Genomic DNA, 20,222 nt, shown 5'->3' on the forward strand with positions numbered 1-20,222 from the left:
AAGAAATATTACAATGATAATCTGAACTTAAAAAACTCGAAAGCTTTTTGGGCTACTCTTCGATCCTCGGGTGCATGTGAATCCAAAAAGGCAGGTGACGTTTATGGTTTTCCACCTGATGATTTGAATGACTATTTTTCTGGAATGGGTTGTGAAAAAAATCAGTGAGGAACAGCTGGAGTGTTATGAGAACAGTAAGTGTGATAGAATTAAAAACAGTTTTTCATTTAAGACCGTTACCGAACAAGACATAAAAAGAGTGATGAACAGCATCTCCTCTACGGCCTGTGGAGCGGACGGTATAAATATTGTGATGGTGAAGAGTCTCAGTCCTTTCTGTGTTGGTGTTATCACTCACCTAGTAAATAGATGCTTGGTGACTGGCTGCTTTCCTGATTCTTGGAAGCGAAGTATTGTCTTGCCTCTGCCAAAGTCTAACAATCCTTCATTACCCTCTCACTTCAGACCTATCTCGATTCTTCCAGTGGTCTCCAAAATATTAGAAAAGATAGTAGTTGAACAAGTTTTATCCTTTATAGAACAAGAACATGTCTTGCCTGAACATCAATCTGGTTTCAGAAAGGATTTCAGCACTTCCTCTGCTCTTGTGGATATTCTTGATGACATGTATTCTGCAGTTGATAGGAATCTCTGCTGTACCTTGACGTCTTTAGATTATTCACAGGCGTTTGACTCTGTCAATCACCGAATGCTCATCGCAAAACTAAAATTTTATGGGTTTGATGATGCCTCTGTAAGATTCTTTGCATCTTATTTAAGTAGAAGATCTCAAATCACCAAAATTGGTAATGATACATCTAACATACTGCACAGATCTGGTGGAGTTTCACAGGGCAGCTGCCTCGGTCCTATTTTGTTTTCCATCTATACGTCTGATCTCGCCGACACGATAAGGTTTTGTTCCCTGCACTCATATGGTGCACTAACAAAAATTAACAATGATTTGTCAAAAGTGATAATGTGGTCGGAAAAAAATGGGTTGGAGTTAAACCCAGATAAATGTACAATTTTAAATCTGAGATTTAATAATACCGGCCAATCTCTTCCCGGTGACGTCATGTTGAAAACTCGCCCCTATCTCTCAGTGAAACTGTTAAGATTCTGGGTGTTAAAATAGGCTCACAACTAGAGTTTACAAGTCATGTAATATATATATATATATCAGAAGGTCATGAGGATTGTTTGCAGGCTGAGGTCGTTCCTGCCGGTGTCAGCTAAGCTCCAGATTGTTAAGTAATTGATATTACCTTTAATATATTATGCTCTCCCCGCAGTTTTACCAAAGAAAAATTATTAATTTTAACATTTAGAAAACAGAGCCATAAGATTTGTGTATGGTTTGAGGAAATATGACCATATAAGTTCTTATCGTAAATTGGCTCAAATTCCATCAATACAGGACACTTGCAAAATTCAAACTGTGTCTCTTGTCCACAAGGTATTGACAACCAGTAGGCCAACATATCTAAAAAATAAATTAGTTGCCCGGTCAATAATCAGGGAGCGTAAGACAAGACAGGATGCCCTGCTGGCGGTGCCGCGCGTGCGCCTTGAAAGAGGGAAAAAGGGCTTTTCTCACTTCGGTCCCCAGCGGTACAACGGCCTGCCGCCTGAAATGAAATATTTAAGTATGAGGGCGTTTAAAGACAAATTTAAAAAAATGTTAGCTTAAGGAATATTGTGAAGTTATTTTTATTGTTTGGTTGTATATTGTATGTTTAGTTTACACATGACTTGAGTTATTTTGTAAAACAACATCAATGTTGAAAATCGCTCATGAATAAAGACCTTTTTATTTATTTATTATTATTTAATGGTCGTATGACACTATTAGAGACTATAAGTTATACTTATTTTATGGATTAACTTTCACAGATTACAATATAATTGCCTTTTAATAAGGTTGTTTTTAATTATCGTACTAAAGTTTTTGCAATTTTGTTTTCACAGTCTCAAATTAATGGTTTATCCCGGAATAATTGTAATTGAACTAGCCTTAATTACGAGTAGTATGTTTGTATTTGAAATTGGGACACACACAGAGTCCCACTATTGTATGATACTCCTACCCTGTGTCATCTTATATTTGTAATATAATATATAAATAATCTGCGAGATATCTCCGTTTATGGGCTACATTGTAGAATAGTGTCATAAGTTTATTTATCGTCACAAAATATAAAATAAATATAAATTCTTGAAAACATCTTAGAACAGTTGGTATAAAAATGTATCTTAGATCGTAATTAAACATATTAACAGTTTATTACGTAGCTTGATTTTATTTTTAAATATGCATGTGGGAAGATAGCATCAAAACCAAAATTTAATTACGTAAAGTTGTTGATTACAACTCCATAACGCCATTAGGAGTGTGTATGGTATATAAATCTCATGATTATATGTATACACGATCGCGCTTGACAACATTGGTCTTTCTATCTTTATTAATAATATATTTTCCATTTATCATTTAAAAATAAATGGAAAGTTTATAAATGTAAAATAGTTTTAATTAATCTATTTTACAGGATATATTGTATACGTATACAGATATTAGTAATATATACGATAAAACACAAAGTTAATCTAAGTAAATTGACATAGAACACGATACCTAACTCCTAATACGTATTGGCTCACCAAACTCTAAATTATACTCATTATTTGGGAACCCTATCACTCAAATGACTCAATTATTGCATGAAAGTTTTTCCATAGTCATGAATGTATTATACTATGGTGCATGTTAAATCTTAACTGAGTGTTAGCTGTTATGCTTATCTATCAAAGGGCTGACATAATATCCACTTTTCCTGCTTGGGGTGTGTAAAAACGTTGTTTCTGTGTGATTTAAAGTCTATCTAACTAAACAGGTGACACTTCAGGAATAACATAAAGAATGTAATTTAACTGTGTAGGCAACATCAGCTAAGACTCTTACATAACTCATGGTGCTATTTAAATATATTTCGTGGTACATTAATATGAAATAATACCTGAAATTAGATTTCACTTTAAAATATTATTCTGTAATACTGATTCCGCAGAGTAAAATAAGAACAAATTAAAATTTTATTTTATTTTATTCTTAGCATTTATTTTACTTTTTACTCACAATTAAAAATAGAGTGTGTTATTCATCGAGATGAGTTAGTCAATAGATTCAATAGATGTATCGCCTCGCCGCCCTGGGGAAGCTGTAAAGAGTTCAGAAGGTGCAATGCAATAAGGACTTGGTTCTAAGCCGAGCTTACTTTGTGAATTTTGTGAAGGCAGCTGAATCTTGGAAACTCGACTCGATATGTTACATACCATACTTTATATGTAATAAATCTTTCATGTTTCTCTGAAAAAGTTTCAGTTATTTTCGTCAAACACTATGACGTATGAAGGTTATTTTTGACGATGGAAGGATTGTGAAGGAAACAGGATTTTTCCGGACATTTTCCATCGTTCAGTGAAACAAGAAAACAGTAACACTACGTTTCGAGATCTGCAATCTGATCTCTTCTTCAGGTAAAGAACTAACCTAATACATAATTACAAACTAGGTTAAATAAACAAATCTTACTAAAGCGTTGTGGCACGCCTAAGTCAGGAATCACAACCTACATGTTGTTTGTCAACTTCACTAACACTAAAGACATGCACTTAATACAAAACTATACAAAACACCAATCATTAAAACTAAACTACGGAATACAGGTCACAATACGTCTTCACTCGTCTACTAACCACCTACGACTGACCAGAGGGACTAGCCAATGGTAATCGTGACGGCTGGCTAAAACAAGATGGCGGAAATACAAGGGAAGAGGAACAGGAATGGGCCCTTTCGTTATTATTGGTTCATGCGAGATGAACTTCTTAAAACCATATTGTGACTCCGCATTGGTTTATTACAAATATCCGATACTTTTGGTTTTCTGTTTAGTTCATTTTTTAGAATTGGCAACCAAAGCGGCCTAATCTCGAGTGATGGTTGACTGATTGGTTGGTCTGCCAATTTTATGTATGTTGCCTCAATTAATTTCCTTTTGAAGAAATGTGGTTCCCAATGTATTATGTGGGCTTTATCCCAATTCATACGATCAGCTATTCTGATTGGAGTTTGACCTTATACAAATACAGTATATTGTGGTCAAAACAGGACATGGAGTTAAGAACCTAATGCAGGATAAGATAAGAAAAATGATGAGATAATTCATGAACCGAGAAAACTACACTTTGATGGGTGATGAGTACCACCATGGGTTGTATTGAGAAATGTTTGAAACAGCCGATGGGCACAGATCAGTTTCACTCTATTGATCTGAAACGTGCGTAAAATTCACCTGCACGGTTTACAGCAGGGATAATCTATCAAACAATGTTTTGAAAAGGCGCCAGTATGCATATTCATATAATATCCATACATATATTTCTAAATATAGAAGTAAACTTTTAAAATATTTTGTTTGCTTTCGATAATTCAGTCTTTAATTTATTATATAACTATAATGCGATCTTTACTATAAATTTCTTTAAACACCCAAATACTTCATTTACGTACAAGGTAGGGCATTTCTATAACATAATATAATACAGTTAATTTTAACAACATTTTATTTCATGACATAACTAATAACGATATACTTTTGTACAGCAATGAGTAAATAGTACATGCTTAGTAACCATACGCAATAACTGATTGTGATCAGCTGTTTATTGCTTCATGAATTATTATATCGAATGCAACATATAGGAATATATTGTGAACGAATGCTAACTCTACGTTTATGCAAGGTAACGCTTTAATAAATATAATACTATAACTTTCATTAGACAACTAAAATCTTCATTGACCGACAAGATATCGTACAACGTAGGACATTTTTAAGACATGATTTAATACAGTTACTACGAATAACGTAACATTTTATAACATAACTAATCACGATGCAAATTTGTACATCATTGAGTGGAGAGTACATGCTTGGTAACTATCCGCAATAACTGATAGTGATCAGGTGTTTTATTGCTTCATTAATTAAATTCAACATCTAGGAATATGTTGTAAAGGAATTATATTTATACATCAATGCACGGAACGAGGGGATTTAAAAGCTACTGACAAACAATAAAACACAATCCTAACAGTTTCATTATTACTAAATGAAACTCAAACTTATCAAGATACGTTTACCATATTGATTGTGAGGGGAGACACTATATTATTTCTTTCTGTATTCTTACTTTAAACCTACAGGTATAACTGTTACATGTATTACGCAAACACAACATACTATGCAACAAGAGAAGTTTATTACGCTAAGCAACATATTTATATCTGCAGAAATATTTTTCTTCATTTAATTAATTTTTACGTTTCATTTGTTTAGTATAAATGGACTCAAATCTACAGAACTATATAATTATCGGTGGTTTTCTCATTACGGACAAGAAAGGTGTATCGTAAGTTATTAGATATAATATTCTACTTCCATCGCTGTTAGGTGTGGAATTTCGTTCATTCTATGTATTTCAATCTCCGTTCATATGAATTGGGATTGAAAATTTTTTATAAGTAGTGCATTGCTTAAACAACCCAACATAAGTAATACTAGAACATGTTTTTTTCCACTGCTCTATGTTATACATCAGTTGCACTTAAAAAATAATATTGGGGTTCAACATTTAGTACGTGATTAGATATAATATTCTACTTCCAGGGCTGTTAGGTGTGGAATTTCGTTCATTCTATTTATTTAAATCTCCGTTCATATGAATTGGGATTCAAAATTTATTTTTAAAAACATTAAAGACGTGGTTATTGGGTTTTCATAAATTAGATTTTTTCTCTGCATAGACTCCTAGTTCAACAGGTTAAAGAAGGTAACAGTAAATTTTAGTTTGAATTTATTTAAGTATATTTTCATTTGATTTGTAACTGCAGCAGGACACTTTTAATCAATTTTGTTTAGGAGGTTATAAAAAAAAATCTTATAAAAGTTTTGTTGAAATTTTCTTTGAGCTGAAAAAGATTTTTGTTATAAAAGGAACCTCTCCACAGGCACTTGCCTCTAGAGGCTCTAGTTATTTTTGAAAATATTTCTTTTAATTTACGAGTGTGTTTGTTTTAATTTTATTTTCAAGAATGTTAAATTTTTATTTAAGTTTGCTCATTAGGGTTGTACATAGTGTATACATTTGGTTGTTTAGGTTACTTTATTGATTTATTACATTGTGTATACCATTTTAAATGTGTTATTGTAATATTTTCAAAAAATAGATTATATTCTATGTTGTTATTGATATTCATTCATCAGTTAATTGATTTTTATCATATTTTTTCCTTATCATTACATTAGGTTACTATCATCTTTAAAAATCTTAGTTTGCAAAATACATAGCAAAAAGGATATTTAAAAAAAAGTGGTTAGCAAAACTCACTCCCCAACAAGTAATTTAATAATGTATCAAAACACTGTCCAAAATATGACATGAAGTTTCTACTATTGTAATTTGCATGTTATTGTTTCATTATATAATAACCATTAATTAGTTATTAGTTGGGCAAATTTTCTTAAAATAATATTTGTTAAAACATGTGTTGAGAAAGAAATTTATGAAGCGTAACACTTTTCTTTTATATCAATGAATGAAAAACTTCATATATGAGAATTTGATCTAATCAGTATTAAGTTTTACTTGATGGGCAGCCATCATGAATCTAAGTTCTCTACACGTATACCAGATACTATTATTTATTGCTGTTTATCATAAATAATTATAAAAATTGGGTTCTGAGCTTGTACCAATGGCCAAAAGTGGTAGCTTTATGATTCATGGTCATGGACTTCGCATACAATATAAGGCCCAAAATTATATTGGACCTAAGTTTACAACTTATTTTAACTACAGTCTACTTTTCAATTTCTCTTATTATAAATTGCAATGTAAACATAATTTAATTTTTGCAGAATAGTGTACAAACATTTTACAAAGTTCCAAAAGGAATAGTAATAAAACAGGTTTCTTTATACAAAACTACAACAAGTCAACTCTTTATATTGAAATAAAGCTACAGCTGAGTGTTTGGAAAGAAATTTACTGTTCACTATGTAAGACAGTCTTCGTGGCAGTATATCCACAAGACTGCGTGAATAACCCTTGTTTCTTTCACCATCAGTCAGCTGATATAACAAAGTACACTTTCACCCGAGACAGCCACTGGTAGTGGCCATTATTCCCCTCCACTTGGATATACGGCAGTCATCCACAAGAGGAATATGGGCCGTAAACTTCAGTCTTATTCCGAGTCTGGGTATGGATGACAACTTGTGTAATCTTTTTTATATACGTGCATTTAGTGTTGGAGTTTGGTTTTTAGCAATATTAAAAGCTTTCACACACAATATTATATTCGCTTTAGGCCTTTTTACAATTTTTTTTATGTTTTAGAAGTTTATAAGCCGGTAATTTGGTCCTGATTTAGAGTACTATATTATTGTCTAATGATTTTAATACACATTTTACTACATACATGATAATATTTTTGGAGAATGTACTTAAACCCAACTTAACTTAAACATAAACCCGCTTAACACTGTTGCTTATTTTTATACTAGTACTGAAATATTTTTTAAATTGTTATTTTAGTTCATCTGTAATACGGTAATTGATACACTGTATATACATTTTTATTCCGCAACAGCTTTTGTATTTAAGAAATGAAAATTATACCAAAATGATATACTAATTAATCGACAAAAACACTCTAGCAGTAGTAATTTCCAGCAGTTTAAATAGGTGTAAAATTAAAATTTGGGTGATAATCTTAAGATTGCAAGAATAAAATATTTTAAAATTATTTTATTATAATATTAAACGAATTACTTCTCAATAGCTTCGAGTAGCTAGATACAGTATATAATTAAAGCGATGAAGTTTTACAGTATTGTGTGCCTTTTATAGTGCTATTAATTTGTGTAAGAGCATTAATTTTATGCAAATCTAATTAAAAACTTTATTGCGCGTAACAATTGCGCATTGTATGGAAAGCGTCATAATTTATTCTTATATTTTAAACACTCCAACCACATTAACACCAAATACAAACTCATGCAATTGGGTTAAACTGAAAAACATACACATTGTATATTCAGTATACATAAAACAAAATTTCGTGTAGAAGTGTTCTTGTTCAACTATTTAGTATTAACACTACACACCAAACTTATGCCATTTGCTTTTTAATACCTGTTTTTGTTTTTTGTTGTACCTCCCCTCATAATTATCGCAGCTCGTTGGCTGAGTGTCAGCAAAGCCTTATAGAGGCTGGAAAGATTTCATATTTAACTTATAAACGTCTTTCCGCACGACATCACCAGAATGAACTAACTTATAGACTTAAAATGTTCCAGTCTTGTACATACTTTTAAAATCACGTTTAGTGATGAATCGAGTCACTATAATATGCGTGAATGTAAACGAATATTCCAAAATAGGTCTATTATAAGTAGAATATGTATGAAGTATAACTCATTCAATCGAGCTTAATAGGCTTGTTTCTTTAAATTTAATTCACTTATACAGGGTGGCGCAGAGAAACGGGAAATTTTGAAGTTGTTGTTGGTACACCTGTAAGTCTCGTAGGAGTGGGGGATGGAAGTTATGATGCCAAGTGGTAACGGTCATTTAGTTGAGATGGAGCAGTGGAGTGGTGCAGAGGGTGCCGTTGCCGTGAGAGCGTATTAAAAAAATGGCGACAGTGTAACAGCTGCACAACGAGTGTTCCGACGCCATTATGATATTCCTCCCCGCGGTCGAGTTCCTTCTTCACATGCAATATCATCATGGGTTCGGAATTTCAAAGAGACTGGTTTGGCCTTAAAGAAAAAAACCTCCTGGGCGTATAGTGACTGTTCGAACCCCAGATAATATTGATGCAGTGCGAATCACAGTGGAAAGGAGTCCGCGTCGTTCTGTACGAAAAATCGCCTCATCATTGCGACTTGAGCATCGGAGTGTGCAAAGAATATTGCACGGCCTGCAGTTTCATCCTTACAGCTTCAGATTGTTCAAACTCTAAAACCAAATGACAGTGAATTACGCTTACAGTTTTGTAAACAGCTACTGACTAAAATCAGTGAGGATGCACATTTCCATGAAAATCTTCGGATATCTATGAGGCCCACTACCATTTAAATGGGCATGTCAATAAGCAGACCATGCGTTACTGGGCTCGTAGAAATCCCGGTGAACTTCATCAACGTCCGTTACACAGCCTTAAAGTTACTGTATAGAGTGCAGTGTCTTGTTGAGTGATAATTGGACCTTACTTCTTTGAGGATGGTACTTGTTCCACTGTAATTATTGTCACATCTGAACGTTACATTCATATGCTGGAGGCATTTTTTGCTCCACGGCTTCATGCTTTTCCAGATATTGACCTTCAACAAACCTGGTTTCAACAGGATGGAGCCACCTCACACACTGCCAATCTGTCAATGACAGCACTGAGGCGTATGTTTGGGGAGCGCATAATTTGTAGGAACGCTAATGTCACTTGGCCTCCACGGTCTCCAGACCTCTCAGTATGCGACTTCTTGCTATGGGGACATCTAAAGAGCGTTGTGTACCAGACTAGGCCAAGAAATCGTCTTGAGATCAAGACTAAGATTGAAGAACACGTCGCCAACATCCAAGAGAACACTGATAAGTTTTCGAAAACGATTAAATGAATGTGTACTTTAACTTTATTGTTATTTCCAACATTTCTCATGTAATTTCCACTCTTACCTAACACATTTTAAGTATAAAAAAGTTGTTTGTACAATTCATTGGAAAATTATATTTTTAAAAATTTCCCATTTCTCTGCGCCACACTGTATATTATTTATATAATTAACTCAGAAATCTTGTAATTATTAGTTGTTTATATAGGACTATTACTTGTATTGTTTAAAATGTAACTTACTTGATGTTCTTCTCTTATTTTAAATCGATTTCTTATATTTTAATAATAGTAATGTTTTAGATGAAAAATTTAGATTTAAATACGTTTTAAAAATCTTAACTTAGTTAATAAATCCAAGTAGTAAAATTTATTCAGTTACTTTAACGGTTACTTAGATTGACAACCATAATGCCCAAATATTAACTCCATAGGGACTTTTGTTTACTAAATTCTTACTGTATGTTATAAACTCTGATTAAAGCACGACCAAGCAGCTGATACAACGGTGAGCCTGCAGCCTGGCACCAAACAAAAGCATTCATGACAAAACTGGACAACATTGAGGTTTAGATGTCCCTAGTTATCTGCGTTATGGGTTTCAGAATCTATAGCCACTATAACTATATTTTATGACGATATAATTTTTTTAATTGGTTCATTTTACCCACCAAAATATGTTAGTTCATATTAATCGAAGTTTGACTTAATGCATTTCAAAATCAATAATGTGACAGTTCATAAAATATTGATTTTAATTAATTAATTTTTACAATATTTTACATAACCAAAATTATAGTCATAAAGAATTAGCACAAAAGTAACATATCGGGAATAAATTAAAATTGAAGTATAATTAAAAAATTACCTTTATATACACCTTATATAAGGTACCAGTCGGAATGCACTGTAAAATAATGAAAAAGTGAACAGGACTTACGGAAATGAATGGATCGTTTCATACCAAATAGTTATAAATTAATACGTCAAATACGCCTTATTAAAGCATTCCATTAAAAAGGAAGTAATATAATACTGTATGTATGTAATGAACGGAAGTCAATAGTACACATATGTTCATGGGAGGTGTCAAGATAAGCGCTAAGCGTTTTGACCAGCTTTGTTGTACACTTGAGGTCCAATCAAATAGAACAGCGGAAGACGTAGGAATTAGTTAAATTAGTACATGGACGTGAATTAGCACTTCTATTGCAAAATTTAAATAAAATCAGTTTCAAAGTTAGCCACGATAGTAGATAGTGATTATTTGCACAGTAAAACTGACAGTCGAAATCGTAAATCCAACCAATCAGATGACCGTAATGGTTCCATCGCTGATCCGAATTCATGCTGAAATTGGCAAAGCTAGCTGTAAAATAGGTTTGTCGGCAATCCCTACTGTTATGTCTCCGTATATATATACGATAACGAAAAGATTTTTTGAGGGGTAACCTTAGTGGGCATTATTGCCAAAGATTATTTCAAGAAATATTATACCTACACTTGGAAAATATTCAAGACGCAATAGGGGGAGGGGCCTTTGGGGGGGGGGTGAATTCTCATTAAAGACTATTTATTAATTATGTAAAATAAAAATAAATCCGAATCAACTGTAGTATATTGATGTTAACCCTTATATTTCAATTTAAGTACAATATTTAAACATTTAAAATTACAAATACCTGACAAGTATGTCCCAGAAACATTTGAGAGTTTCTATAACAGTTTCTGGGAACATGTATAAGGTATTAGTTTTTTTATATTGTAACTGTTCCAATATATGTAGTTAAAATTACATTTATAATGTATTAGAAGACGCAACGAGAGAGGCTGCTAAATGCAAACGTATGAGAAAAATCAAGCGTAACGATTGAAGTGTCAATATACTGAGAGAAGCAGAGCGGCCATCAAGACGAGATTTACATTATTCCCGAACTGTATGAAATAGCAGGTGACTATGAACGGTAAGCCTCATCCCTCCCCGACCCATTGTTTTCGTTTATTTACTGATGTTGTTAATAAAATTATTCTTGAAAAACGTTACTGCTCTGTTTAATAGTTACTTAATAATTAAATATTTCATGGCGTATGTAATTTTATATGAACTTTAAATATTTAACCCATTTGATGATGTTCATCTTAAACTAAAGCCTTAGTTAAAATTAGAATTTTCAGTTAAAAAACATTGAAAAAGTATAAGTAATAGAGTGTTGTATGATAATCAATCCAAATTCATAACATTTGACTTATATATCTTGTTGAAAGTTTTAATATTACTGTATATTTACATACCAACAACTAGTTGGATTTATAGATGATTTTGTATTTGACGTTATTTTGTTTACTGTTGAACTTGTGATTGAAATAGCTAAATTTTAGTTAATTACTGACAGCACCGCTTACTCTTGTATCATACATAAACAAAGACCTGATTTAACATTCAATAAGTATGTAATGAACGAACAATTAGCATTGAAACGTGCAAATTTGCAATTCTATCTACTTCACGAACGCGCCCTTTGTAACGTATTTACTTACTGGTTGATAATTAGTAGTGATATATCTAGCACAAATTTTCAAATAATTTACTATATTTCCCGAGACATTTTCTTTCAAACATGTCATTAGTTTGTTGTTATTATAAATATTTACAAATAAATTGTTTTTTCATCAGTTAAATGTTCGATAATATGGGAAGACAAAAGCAAAATATTTTGTTGTACAATAAATTCGAGTGGTTTTATCACTTCCGGAATTAGGATAGGCCGGAAAGTTCTAAGGCGTTGGTTATTTAAGGATATTACTTACTGTATTTGCTGAATCATATACTTCGTGGTGTATCCGTAATTTAATTCATGAAGGAAGTAATCGGCGTCCTGGTCTTTACGGTAATAAGTTATTAAAGCGCATCGGTAAAAAACCAGTGAGACATCCTTATTATAAACAAAATTAAATTATAACATTTTATATCTAGAAGAGGAGAGGGTGGAGGCATGTGGAGTGGTTGACAAGTTGTGTATTATAGGAAACCTGACATATCGATATTCTCTTCACCTGCCATAAAGCACGGCACAGGGAATTTATTTTATCTCCCTACGAAAAAATTGTAACAGGGACATCACTCTGCCTGGGACTTAAAAATAGATATAATTTGAGTAATAGGTAAATAGTAGTAACTTTAAGTGTCACTTGCCAATGTAGTATAGGGTAGAGGTGTAAAAATAAATTCACAACTCTGCTACATTGAAACGCATGGCGAGGGTTACAAATTTCACACCTCGGAGGATATCAATTAATTTATAAATTATAAGAGTAGTTGCGAAAAAGCACGTGCACGACACCTCACATGTTGACTGAAGTCTAGGTGGTCTCAAAATAATCAACCAAAAAAGGGACACTCCCGATTTCACGCTATAACAAGTTATACTATGGAGTTACGACTTCTTTCTCTCATCAGAGTCAAGTTAAAGTAAGTTAAACATACATAAATTTCATCTGTTTGTATGCAGCTTCAAAATGTAGTTAATTGAGAGGTATATATAAAACTACACATAGATTCAATTACTACAGTAAAATCTTAAACAGTAAAATATAGTTTTAATTTATAACGGTAAGTGTTATACATATAATTTCAAATAGTTTCCGAATATCATAAAAACCTGTTCCAAAATTTTAAGCTAAAAGTAACAGCACGTGTAAGAAAAGCTCTTTAGCTCTCTTGGATCAAGACGAAGTATAAGACGTTCCGATACCTGTGTAATAATACATTATAATCGAGGTAAATCAGTTATCGTTCAGGAAATATTTTTAAATTAACAACTTTAAAGCATCATAAGCACTAAGTAGAAAACACTATCGGCAGGCATCTTAGTAATGACCACAGTGGAATTGTTTTTATCCCTCCGTGTGAGCTTTTTATCTCAGCTTTATTGAATATAAGAGAGAGATTGGAGAAATAATCTATAATCCAGGCATACCATCAATTATAACTGATGTCGAAAATCAGGCAATTGACTGTAAAGGGTTTAAATTATTAAATTACGATTGTACAAGTAACATAACTCTTTGAACCATATCTCAAAAAAATCTTTCACCAGAAGAGTAACGAAAACTAAACCTATTTATTAGTTGTATGATGTAGGTTCTCAGTAGTTGACTGAACAAAAAGGAAAAGTTTGGTTAGGAAAGTACGCGGACAGCATTCAAGCAACTGTTTAAGAAGTTTCTACTAACTTAAAGTAATTCCAGACTGTGGAAATGAAGTAGCCCACTAGTGGAATAGACTGATTTACTCACTACTCTCACTCTCGTGTCTCTTACTTCATTCTATCTGAAACAATTATAATGTTAGTTTTAGGGGAAAATCTGAATATGAATTTTGGGATTTATCAAAAAATACAAATATTAATTAAATTTAATTGAGTAAAATAATGTCACTATATTGATGATATATAAGTAATACCATTTTGGTTGTACTAAATATATGTTATAAGTTTTATATACTAATTTTAATAGATTTAAAAATATTTGTATATTTCAAAACTAAAGTGAATATTTTCATGAAATATACTTAAAAGCTAGAGCCTAAGAAACGAATATTTATTTGTTGTTTGTTTTTTTATTTGTTTGCATTAACAAACATCAACCAAGCACTCCATGCCAAAATAAAAATTCTGTGCAAATAATCAGAGCTATGACTATCCGCATGTACCACGTAATCCAAGAAATCAGAATTTACAGAACCATCTGTCTACAAAATTGTTATTCTTCCTTTACGTCATTGCTATCATGTTTACCCATAAAATTAGTTTAAAGGTTTATAACTGTTCCTATTTTAAAATACTACAGTTATTCATAATACCGTCTAATCACATTTTCTGGACTAAACTTGTTAGATTACATTACGATTGCATTTTAGTTCTTCAAATCATAGCAAGGAGTAACAAAATAGAATAAGATGCCGATATGTATATTTATTTTAACCACCATTACTTAAATTACAGATGCCTGGATATACAAAGTCCTTCATACCTACTAAAGGTTTGAGTGAAATTTCTATTGGAAGGCATATTCAACCTAACGAAACAGCTATATAACAGGGAGTCCAGAAATTAAAGTTTTAAATGAATATAGCTAATCCAACATACTCTTGGGAAATATTCGTTTCGTGTACGAATTTCTTCATGGGATCTTTTTAATACAACAAAGAGCAACGAGATGGAATATGTGGCCGGGATAAAGTTTTTTAGCTATTATTATCATTTACCTCATGGATGATAAGTAATATTTTAGACAAGAAGAAATATGTCAAAATCTTATTCATAAAATTCTTTTATTATGCCCCAGTACATGGATCAGCACTTTCTCCTGCAAAATGATATAATTTCTAATAAAGTCACCAAATTCCGTCTTGTAGTTCCTGAAATCATAATTTGTGTTAATAATTAGGGTGGAGAATACACGACATAAGCCATAAAAAATAACAAATAAAACTCTATAATATAAATTAACTGACTTCAATAATTGTACAAATTGAAAGGAATAAAAATGGAAAATAGATTTATTTTAATAACATAAAAGATAGTCTAAGCAAATGCTAAGCAATTTTTTAATTTAGTGTCAAGTTTTATAAGTAATTATGTGATGAAGTAGATGCAGTTTGAAAAACAAACACGTTTATGTAAAGCAAGTTTAAAAAGATACACTTTTTCAGTACATGGTTTAATGATATCGTTAAACTACCCTGATAAAAAGAAAAAAGTAATATAAATAAATCCCTGTAATTATGATTTATATTTTTAAAGAGGGTAAAACCTGTTATAAGTATAGAAACTAAGTAATTTAAACAAAAAGCTTTTACACTAAAATCATTTTTACCAAATAATTTCTTTTCATTAATTCCCCTAATTTTGGAATTATAATTTATATTAAATTTCATGGTATAATATGCAAACCTATCTAACTTTGTTTAAGATAGATCACGTAATGTGGCGTATATGAGGGGAACGTGACATTTTCTTACTAGAAACCCTCAGTACAGACTCTACCAGTTCACTTTCGGCGGATCCTGAACGCCACTGAAGTTACAATCTCCTTTTATAATATCGGTTAAATTATTACCAAATAACAATAACATTAACAGACTGAAAATGCGTGCTTGCCTGAAGCCTTTTAACGTTTAAATTAAAAGCATCGTTACACCAAATGCCTACAGTTGTGTCCGTTTAATAATCATACAATATGTATAATACACTAGAGGAGACCCATAAAAAAGATAGATTAAGTTACTGATGATCGCGTATCGACAGTGTCACACATTGAAGAGAAATCAACACACAATTTAGTACAGCTTTCATGTATTATTTTCCAACTGCAGATTAATCATGCAAGACAGGTAAAAATCGTTTTCATTGGAATATGTTTTTTAATCCGCCTTGAAATTTTCCATAATCCTTCATTTACTTACCTTATTTACGCAATCTTTTATTCACAAAATTGGAGAGTATTTTTGAAATACAATCAATAATATGCAACCTCCTATAATCTGTAAAACAACTATATCAAACGTTTTATATAATAGATTTGTGTAATCTAGAAGAAAATCTACGTTTTTAATAACATTAAATATAAAAAGCATTTTATTTATCAAACTTGCAGTCTAATTCTAATGAAACTTACAGTTTACCCATTCGTAAACAAGTGCTTTGTTTACATAGACCCTACTCAATACGAATATAAATTCTTGCATAGAATACTTATCAAGGGACTGATCGCTGCAATAAGGAAGTACGAATTCCACACTAAGACCAATCACATGTTGATTTAATGAGGTGTTTAAAGGGCTTACTCATCCGGTAAATGGAATATTTCATAATTTATTTTCATGTTTTATTCTTAATCTATTATTTGCCATTCAACATTGTTTTCCTTCTGATGCTTGACTTTAAGTATGTACTGTTCTATTAATATACGATCTGTTTTTTCTTAGCACTCAATCATAAAACTATGTAACTCTTCTAAATAATTATTTCTAACCTAAGGAGAATTTGAGTTCCTAAATAAATAAAACACCAAGCTCCGCTACATTTAAACGCTTTAAATCAAGCAATGGCTGCTTCTGTTTTAGATAATAAATATTACCCCCAGCTTTAATTCTTAATGTGCAGAATCGGTAATAATATTTGATCGTTATTAAAATACATTCATTTTCTACTTAAATAATGAGGCAAACATATACCAAATTTGAACTTTTTAGGATATTGGAAAGTTGGTTATTAATTATTGAGTGATTGAGGATGTGAGAAAGTACTTCACGTTTTGTAAACATAAATTACGCACTAAAAGGATACTCTTAGGTTCAAGTGGTGAATTTTAAAACTGCTAGTTTTTGCTTCATTTAATACTATTTTACATAAAACGTTTATACTGCCAAGGGGAAATTCTAAACCTTAAAAAATGGTGACCTGACAATAACTACTTTATTATTATTACTTCAGGTTAAACGTGCATCAAATACAGTATTCAGGTTGACCACGTTAACCAGTTGTAACCAAGAACACCTTCAAGAGGGCAGTTATTGATATTTGTGCAATATTTTTATCTTGGGTACATCATGAATACATATTGACACACTTCTTCAAATCTTCAAGCAACTATGAAAAAAAGTATTCTTACTTATGTGTCGATGACTGTTTCAAAGCATTGGCCTTTTAAAGATAAGAAGTACACATTTAAACTGTTATTAGTGAATATGTTTACAGACACAACTTCCGGTTAATTGTAACTAAAATAAATCCACAATTTTAAAGAAATGGATATTTATAGTATTCTTGTATTATAAGGTATAAACACCATAGTCTTTATTTAGATGTCTTCTTTGATACATTTTTTGTTGTTAATTCAACGAAATCAAATAACTGAGTCATAATGTTATATTATCTTACTCTAAATTTCAAAATAACATTTTACTCTCAGAAATATGTTGAAAACATAGGAAAAAATTGAAATGATTTTCCAACCGTTGGTTGTTGCATATTTACAAAACTAAAAGCACAATATGAAAAGCAATTTCTTCAAGTCAACTGCACCCTATTATCATTAGCGATTATGTACTGTAATGTCGCTTTCCACTTAGAGGCAGCCTATAATACATTCTATGTTGAGATAAAACACTAAAAGTGCATTTATTCTGAATAGTATATATTACAATAGTAAATACAGCTGTTTTAGACAACAAGAGTTAAGACCTGATTTTGATATACTTAACAAATATATGCACATTACCTATTTCACTAAGTGTAATAGTTCATTAGTAGTTGCTCTGAGACATTTATATTAAAAGCATCTAAAGTGGCGTTTACATAAAAAATTAATATACTTTGTTGTCTTTGAATAATCTTTGTTTAAAAATATGAACACGACATAAAACATACATTAAACCTTTAAGAATTAAGGTTAAGATTTATATATGAAGAAATATTAAAATATTGTAATTCTTCTTGTGACTATTCGTTTTCTAAATAAAATGTTTGTAAATAATACAACTGAAAAAATAAAGATATATGTCAAGATTGAGAAGATTTCGGTACATACTAAAACTCCTTCTAAAGTTCCAATTTTATTTCATGAAGGACATGTATGTAGAGATCCAAAAAGTTTTATGTAATAATAATATATACTTTTATACAGTTATTACTATTATTAAACTGAACATTTTGATTTTAGACAAACTATGTTAAAAAGTATTAAATTTACAATTGAACCAATTTGTATAGTATCGTATTTATTTGTGTAATTTTATGTATAGTAAGATTTGTGAACACGTTTAAAAATTTAAATAATTTACTAAGAATCATGTATCTAAAAATGTACAAATATATAGGCAACATACTGATATGAAAATCAAAACCAGAGACCTGACTGGGACATCGCTCTCCAGTCATTTGTAATGTGTCAAACCGTGTGCGGATATTGAAGTCACGTGCGGTTACCGGAAGATGGAGTATCGGTTATTTCCTATATTTGGATGTGAATCGTTCATGTGCAGACAAACTCAAATTCAGTTTAGCACAAATTGTTATAAAATGTATGATGTTTTAAGTAAGCCTAATAGCGATAAAAATTTAAGAATAGTATGTAATATGATATATATATATATATATATATATATATATATATATATACAGGGTAAGTCAGAAATATGGTAAAATATTTTAAGACGTGATTGTAGAGCTATAAATGAGAAATAAAGTAATGGCTGGCGAAATATTGTGATTTGTTTTCAGTTCACCTGGCGAAATTAAGTGATTCTGAAATGTTTTGTTCTTACTTTTTAACTCAAATTAAGTGGATTTATAAGGAAAACACCTAAAAAATAAAATAAACCCACTCTAGAGCTTGTAGTCTGAACAGTTTTTGGAAAAAAGTATGAAATTTGCCCAAAAACTAATAAAAAAAATAAGTTTTAAATTTTTGATATTTAATAACATTCTGTTAAATGACCAATAAACAAATTGTTTTTCTTAATACAGATTGTAGAAACTTTAATTCTGAAAACAACCATAATAAGCAAAGTTAACTAAATGTGTAAAAAAGCTATGAAATTAACTCCTCACGTATTACACTACACAGTAAACTCTTGCTTTTTAAAATAAGAAATGAGTATCTGATTGGTAGCAGCTGGTAATAATTAATCATTTTTAAACAACAGCTGTTTAATCATTTTTAAATAATAAATAATCAGCTGGACATTTATAATTAGATGACATATGCCACCTCATTGTTAAATAAAACAAAAAACTGTAAAGATACTTTGTGTTTGTGTTAAGTATTTTAACCAGTTATTTACATCCATTTTATAACTGATTTGGTGTTGTGTGTTTAATTTATTAAAAATGGAACGTAATATTCATGTGTATTCAAACTCTGAATTACCAGGCATGCATTTAATGTATGGTTTGGGACGCTGCAATGTTACTGTATCAAGAGAACTTTCCTAACCGCAGGTGTCCAAGTGCAATATTTTTTTGCCACTATTCATAAACGGCTATCTGAAACAGGTTCTGTGAAGTCTTCCGAGCATAGTAATGCAGGCATCGCCCGATCATGTAGGACTGTTGAATTAGAAGAGTTGGTTCTTAATGAAATTTCTGATTATCCTGAAAAGAGCACTAGAGAATTACCACTACAGTTCAATGTTAGCCAATCTAGTATTATGAGAATACTACACTAGTACCAGTTACACCCATACCACTTGCAGCATGTCAAAACTCTTTTGCCACAAGACTACGATCCCCATGTTGCTTTTTGTCGATGGCTTTTGTGGAAAATGTGCTGATCCAAACTTTTTAAATACAATTTTGTTTACCGATGTGACTCACTTTACAAGAACAGCTTTCATTAACTTCCATAACAACCACACTTGGGCAGACAGAAATCCTCTTACTATCAAACCTAATCGCCCACAACATCAGTTTTCAGT

The sequence above is a fragment of the Homalodisca vitripennis genome, chromosome 6, assembly GCF_021130785.1.
Source record: "Homalodisca vitripennis isolate AUS2020 chromosome 6, UT_GWSS_2.1, whole genome shotgun sequence".
Taxonomy (NCBI): Eukaryota; Metazoa; Arthropoda; class Insecta; order Hemiptera; family Cicadellidae; genus Homalodisca; species Homalodisca vitripennis.